Raw genomic sequence first — 7,559 nt, 5'->3', positions numbered from 1 at the left:
GCCCCATATTTTAAGTATAACTTCCTAAATGTTTTGTCCATATTTTCTAGAAAGTGTTTATATCTTATAAATTAGCAATTGTGGTGGGCCCTTTTAGAGCTCTCAAAGAACACAAAGGGATTGTGTTACTAAACAGTCAATACCTAGGCGTCTGATTTTAGAGGAACTGAAATAGAAACACGGAGCCAGCACCACGGGCCGGGGCCTCTGGGCCAGCTAGCCTGGACCCAGAGGAGGCATGGGCTCACGTTTCTGCAGCCGCAGTCTCTCGTCTATGCATGTCCTTAAACCAGGGATGATCCCAGGCCAACTTATCAAGGAGCGAAATGCCTGCCCACCCCAATTCCTGGCCATTTCCAAACAAGTTAGAGCCCCCAGAAACCTCTCTCGCTCTCAGCTGCCTTTCAACAAACTTTTCTACCAGGTACCATTTGAGGTCCCCTCAAAGAGCTACAATATCACGGAACTCTTCGTTGCCATAAACTGCTCTAAAAGACATAAAGAACTTCAAAATACCGACCTAAGAGTCTCTGCAGGAAAAATGTGCAGTCATAACTAGTCTCTACTGGGAGACTCGGAATCAGCATGGCTAGCTTGTGAGGGAGACAGTCTTCAAGTGAGAACTCTTCCACTAGAAGCCCTCCTGTTATCAAAGTTGGGATATGCCAGGATCATGACCAAAAGTAACCTGTATGGGGTCCTGCTAGAGAATCACATGGGCCCACACAGTGGAAGAGAAGGAGGGCATCTAGGGAAGGGAAGGCAGAAAGCACACACACACACACACACACACACACACACACACACACAGGAACTGAATGAAGCCACCTGGGCATGGATTTACAAAGTTGCATGTAGAGTACTCTCTGTGCAGGAGGGCTATGTAACTTACCTTAGACAAATACAGAGGCTCTTCCTTAGCACTAAGGAAATTCATGAAGTCAAGTTTCACATCTTAGTTTCACAATGAATAACACAGCCATTGGGATTTCCAACCCAAGGTGGCCCTAAAAAGGTCCACTCTGTGGAGACAGCAAGGAACTTCCTCCTCTCTAACACCAATTTGATCATATGATTAATAAACCCTGCAAGGAAGCATGAATCATGCTTAGAATTCATTTTACAAATGGAAAATATCTCACAGTGAGTGACAATCATGTCTAAACAACCAGGTTTTTTAGACATCAGTCAAAGAAGTTCAAGGAGGTCTCTTATGCATCTAGTCACATTCTCGTCTGCTTCTGGAAAGACTGATTCTGTTGTTCATCAACCCCAGGGCAGCTGGCCTTCCAGGGCCTGTCCACAGGGATGTTCTGGTCACACACCTCCCACCAAGCCCACTCCTTTCCTTCAAGCGCTGCTCAAGCCTCTGGCATGCTCTGTTTCTCGCTTCCACATTTGGGACCAAGCGGACTGTCCTCATTCTGACTTCTTTCCCAGAGCCTTATTCCACTGAAGGAAACCAGACTATGTCACCCCAAAGTATGTCTCTCTGGCATGAAAATTGTTTTGAGCTGAAGACAATTAAGAAAGAGCAAAGGCAGAGAATGTTCCCCCTTTTCTGCCTAACGGCAAGATTCAAATTCTCCTTTTACCAGCCTGAGGGCAGAGGAGCCCACACACACAAACCTCACTTCATTACCTTGCCCATGTTTACCTTCCTACAGCGTGCCACCCTGGGAACCCTAAAACCACTTTCCTCTGTCTTGTCAATTCTCTGCAAATATACTGTTCTTTGTTGAAGATGGACTGTAGGCTGGAATTCTAAGCCGCCATTCTGAATTACTTCTCTTGTAGGTTTTTCCTGCGTGCGGTGGACTGCTTGTGGTTCACTGTTTTTCTCCTGGGAATCTCTCTTATTGTTCAAGAGCTCTGGCTGAAAGCCCAAGGTGAACAGAGGTAAAGCTCTGCCTCCCCACACCACTAGTGTGGATTTAATGGGTTTGTTTCCTCTCAACTTTTAATCCACTCCACTGGTGCCAACCGCATGTGTGTCCTTGTTGAATCTGCCCAAACAAGATATGTGGCACAGAGATCAGGATTTATTGCTTTCTATGTCCAATTTCTGTATATAATAATTTTTTAAAGCTTATTTATCTTAGAGAGAGAGAGAGAGAGAGAGCAGGGAAGGGGCAGAGAGAGACAAAGAGAACCCCAAGTAGAGAATCTTTGTGCTCTCTGATGTGGGGCTCAATCCCATGGACTGTGAAATCATAACCTGGGCCAAAACCAAGAGTCAGACACCCCCTGAACATAATGAATTTAATGGCTACTAGACTTATACGTAGATAATGAGAACTGCCACCTGAAATAAAAATAAGCAAATATTTTTACTTTATCTCAGTGAAACTTAATTTTTTTTCTCTGATTATATAATAGTACATGTGAGTCACAAAATATTTGAACTGCAAAAGATATAAGGAAAAGAGTAAGAGCTCAACTTTGTAAAACATGAAGAACAGAATATCAGTTAACGCCCTACTCGTGAGGTGACCGCTGCCATAGTCTGTGCTCCACACACCTTCATGTATAAATGCACATGCCACTAAGTTTACATAAAAGAGTTCATATCATGCATGCAATTTATATTATGGACACCTTCCTCTTTCAGTACAGGGGTCTTGCTTGTTAGTTTGTTTGACATGTGTGCCCCTCTTTTCTTCCCTCTCCACTGAATAACTCACCTCATCCTGCTCTCTGGTTCCTCTGCAATAACAATCTAGATATAGTCTTCTATATTTTTCCTTCTTTATCATATTGTATGGTTACAAGACCCTTCATGAATCAGGCAGCACCCCATCCAGCATGTAGAGGGGAGTTCTGTTGAGCTACAGAGAAAGAAAGTTTGTTAAAGGCAGAGAAGGAGTAGGAAAAAGAAAACTGTAGGCAAAGGATGCGTTGTTTCAGGCAAGATTGTCTTCCTAAGGGGACAGCAATGGGCAGGGTGCCTCCTTCTGTTGACCAGGACATTCCAGGCTGGCTGGTTAAAGGTCCCACTCCTGGGACACTTCAAACGGTAGTTAAGTTAGATATTAAGTCTGGGTTTATTGAGTGAGGTGTTAGCATAAGCAATATCGTTGCCACTGTGGGCCTGTGGTTTTCTTTTTAACAGAACACACACACACACACACACACACACGTACACATCTAAGACAGAAGGAAGTTTGTCATGATGTGTTCTATGAAATGGAATTATATGACACACATTTCTCTGATTCTTGCTTTTCTCAGTAATCATGGCCACATAGAAACACTTCCAAGTCATCCAAGATGGATTCAACCTGCTCTCAAAACATCACATTATTATATTCCAAAGTTTAGATGCACTGCACTTTTCAAGGCTTTTCTTATTGGGGCACATGTGCTCTGTTTCCAGCTTGTCCCTCCACAGCATATCACCTGCTGTTCCGGAGCACTTTCCTTTCCTCTGGTTTGCAGATTTGTCTAAGTAATTTCTGTTCTTCTCCCTACTGCTGTCTAATGACTTTTGTGGAGCAGTGGTTCGGAACATCTGGAGATTGTGAGTGTCTTCAAAAATCTCATGAAAGTGATAAAACCTCTTAGGAAAATGTACTCATCTTTTAAAAATTATTTATGATTTTAGTGGCTTTGGCCCCAGGTGAAGAATTCCAGAAACTGAGAAAAGGCATGCACAGCAAAGATGATTCTGTCGTGGTCCTAATCATCCCCTAAATCTCCAGCCGTCTTCCTTGTGATGGTGGCCCGTAGCAGATGATGGGCTCGTAGCACAGAACGGGCAGGCAAGGATGCCCACACCCTTCTCTGTTGAAGAGCAAGGGATCTCATGGGCCACTGGACAAGTGTTCCTGTACATCCCAACTGTGTGAGCCTGGAGGCTTCTAGCAGGTGATTGCTGCCTTCCATGCAAACTGATTAGTAAGCGCTTATCACTCACATGTCCCTTTATTCTCGTAAACTGTCATGCCACCTGTCACTGTTGATATTGTCTCAGTTCTCATTCTGACAGCGAATGAGTGTAATGATGCCTTAAAACCAGATCTTTCAGTGATGTGTGGGGGACAAGGGCAGTTTACCCAACACTGGTCACTTTGATATGCAGATTATTTTGAGCTGAAAATGATCAAGGTCAAAAGACTCAAGGAGAAACCTTGACCTTCCCTCTAACTGCCTAAAAGAATATGGAGAGAGGACCTGCTCCAGGAAGAGAGTGGTCACCACTGATAGCCACATTTGGATATGAACATTGACAGTGGACACGGAGGAACCTGGCTCAGCCTGTTTGTTCAGTCCTGTGTCCCACTGCTTCTGGGCACCCAGCAAATTCTATTACTGAACAAGTAGTTTTTCTCATCCTCCTGTGAATTCATTCCTTCCCTTTGAAGACCCCTACTCTACCGCCTTCTGCTTTTCCAGGATGATGCTGATACCTCACTGTGCCTGGCTGCCCTTGGAATCTCATGTCTGTGTGGGTTCCCCACACCATACGATATTAAATTTTACTTTCTCCTATTACTCTGTCTCATGTCAATCTGATTCTTAGTCCAGTCAGAAGAATCTTAAATGGCATAGTAAAATTTTCCTCCCCCACAGATGCATGCAGTCTGAATTCGCCACACCTCTGATGCTTTCTGTTAGTCGGAGTTCTTTCTAATGGCAAAAATCAGTCCCAAACTCCAGCCAAGACGTGCCTTCACCCCAGTGTTCCCATCTCCATAGGACGGGAGGACCAGTTGTGTCATATACTCAGACTGATGGGGAGAGACCAGGAGCCTTCCTGACCACCAGCCCCTGTTTCTATAGTAACTATGAACAAATGGTCTGGAGATGCTGAGGTCAAAGTATTGGACTCCAGGTGTCACCTCTCCTGCATCTGTTTCCCTTTCCTCAGATGTCTCTTAAAAGGTAGAGGCTGGCCCAAAAGGCCATAGGGCATCAGGGATAGACCAGGTCACATGTCCTATGAGCCACGGCTGGACCCGTACCACCAATGACACATATGGTATCACCTTTTGAGTATCTTTTACATGTAAGCAATGTGTAATTTCCAATAACAAATTTCCTCTAAGTCATAGTTTGATGGGATCTATCATTACTTTACATTGAAGTAAAGGGAAGGAAAAATTCTTCCTCTGATCTTCAAGGTCTTCCAGTTGACTAAGAATAAAATTTACATGAGACAAATTAACAATAGGAAAAAAAACCAAAGTTGTCTTATGTGCACGTGGAGGCCCAATCATGAAATTGAGACCCAGAGAAGTGACAAGGCAGGCAGGTGTCATAGCTTCAAGATAAAGAAACCATAAATCTGTGAGGCACTGATAAGGAAAACTGAACTTTAGGACCTTTAGTTGGTAAGGAGTCCTAAACAGACTTTGGGCTGGGAGAGTGCATTAGTAAAAAGTAGCAAGTGTTGTTTACATGGCCTTCTTGGCTCTAAATGTCCCATCTCTGGTGATGAGGACGTGTCTTCACCTCCTGCTACAGAGAGGGTACCTTTCACCTGGAGATTTATTTCCTGTGTCCAGGGTGGCAGAGGAGGGTCTCTGTGTCCTTTTTGCACAGCCTATCTCGTAAGTAGCTTATTTAAAATACCTGATATGCCAAAGTGGCACATTTTGGGGCAGCCTGCCTTTGGCCCCCACATAAGAAATACATAAAAAAACAACACCTATTTTTAGGGGTCTAAGGTGGCGTAGTATTCATGGAAACAGCGACCTCCTCATCCCAAGAAGATGAGGTGTCAATGGAGAACACTGAACTAGTGATGTGTGACGATGAAGGGATCCCAAAGGTCACCCACCACAGAAGCACACCAACTGCAGCCTACGGCCAGGGCTCTACATGACGTGAAGACGGCATCGAAGAGTAGCGATGTTGAAAGCTAGGATGGGTCCCTAGGGAAGGAAGGGAGGGAGGGAGGGAGGAACCTGGGAAAGTTTTAGAGCTAATGACTGTGCAGATTCTATTGCTGGATGAACCTTGATCAAGTTCCCTTAGGCACCAAATGAGAAAGAGTGGAAAACTCAGAGGAAGCCATTCTAAGAAAAGCAAGTTAATGTCACATGCTGCGGACGCCAAGATATCCCAATTCCCCAAAACCCCATGTCAGAGATGGCACACACAAAAGTGGCCATTGATTGGATTTTAATGAGTCAGCCAAATATTCCTGTAAGACTGGTACTGAAAAGTAACCCCAAATTCCCTGTTATACTCATACCCTGGGAAAATCCACTATTTTGATAGATCATATTGCTGTTTTTTGACTTACTCCTCCTAGTTTTCTGTGGGGAAAATCTGCGCAGTGAGCAAATACTATAATTTCATCTTCTCTTGTTATCGTTGGCACCCCAGTGGCAGGGTCTGGCTGGGTTTCCGAAATGACAGGGATCCCTTCACATTTTCCTTGTTTCCTTTCCAGGAGTGCCAGTGCCTGACTGGCCTTGGCTCCTCCCGGAGCCTCTCCTGCCTCCCAGTCTTTGGCATATTTGCCCCAGTAGCATCTCTCTTCAGCTTCCTTGGGAGCTCAGACAAAGGAGAGCCCGTGGAGGTAGGAAAGAGGGATATTGTTGGAAAAAGTGAGGACCGAACATTCACGGAGGCGTTCTGGGTGGCAAGTCCTCGAGCAGACACTAAACACGTCATCTTGTTCAAGCCCATAATGACTCTGAGAGGGTGATGTTATTCCCATTTTGCAGATGAGTTCCACAAAGCTCAGAGAGTCTTGATAATTTGCTAGCGGTCAACCAGCCAGCCAGGAAGTGGATTTAGGCTGTGGGGTGTCCACATTTGCAAAGTCCAGAGTCTGAAGCCTGGAAAGTGCTCCTCACAGCCCACACGGAGGTCCTGTCCTAAGTCAGCAACTTCTCTCCTTGTCAGAGAAACAGAGAAGGATTTTCCTAATTTGTTTTGTTCTTGTTTTTTTTTTTAGATGTTGTATCTGGAGCAATTTTGCTTTTAGATAAAATTTGTAATGCCACGTAATATATGTACAGAGAAAAGTGCCAAAATCATAAATCTCAAATGACTGATCTCAAAGTATTTTCATAGAGACCACTCATGAAACCCTAATTGAACCACTTAATTTATTTAGTGCTTTTTTTCTTCAAAAGTTTTTAAAAATTTTTTTAATGTTTATTTATTTTTGAGACAGAGAGAATACGAACAAGGGAGGGGTGGAGAGAGGGAGACACAGAATCTGAAACAGGCTCCAAGCTCTGAGCTGTCAGCACAGAACCTGATGTGGAGCTCAAACTTACAAACCGTGAGACCATGACCCGAGCCGAAGTTGGATGCTTAACCAACTAAGCCACCCAGGCGCCCCTTCTTCAAAAGTTTCTTAAGTTTTCTAGCTATTGACAATTCATGGAATTTTCTATTAGAGGAGGTCTCTGCAGAGAGGGACAAATTCCCACTTTTCCTCATGAAGGAATTGGCCCATTTACATCTGGCGCCAACAAGAAAGTAGCCATTGCACAATTAGGGTTTTTATGCCTCTGTCTCAAACAAATGTCTCCTTTCTCCCTGGCCAGGAAGACGCCGTCTCACAATTTGTGTGACAGCCCTGAACACACATTTCT

This window comes from Suricata suricatta, chromosome 11, assembly GCF_006229205.1.
Source record: "Suricata suricatta isolate VVHF042 chromosome 11, meerkat_22Aug2017_6uvM2_HiC, whole genome shotgun sequence".
NCBI classification, from domain to species: Eukaryota; Metazoa; Chordata; class Mammalia; order Carnivora; family Herpestidae; genus Suricata; species Suricata suricatta.
The sequence above is the reverse complement of the archived record's forward strand: the minus strand, read 5'-3'. Positions refer to the sequence as shown.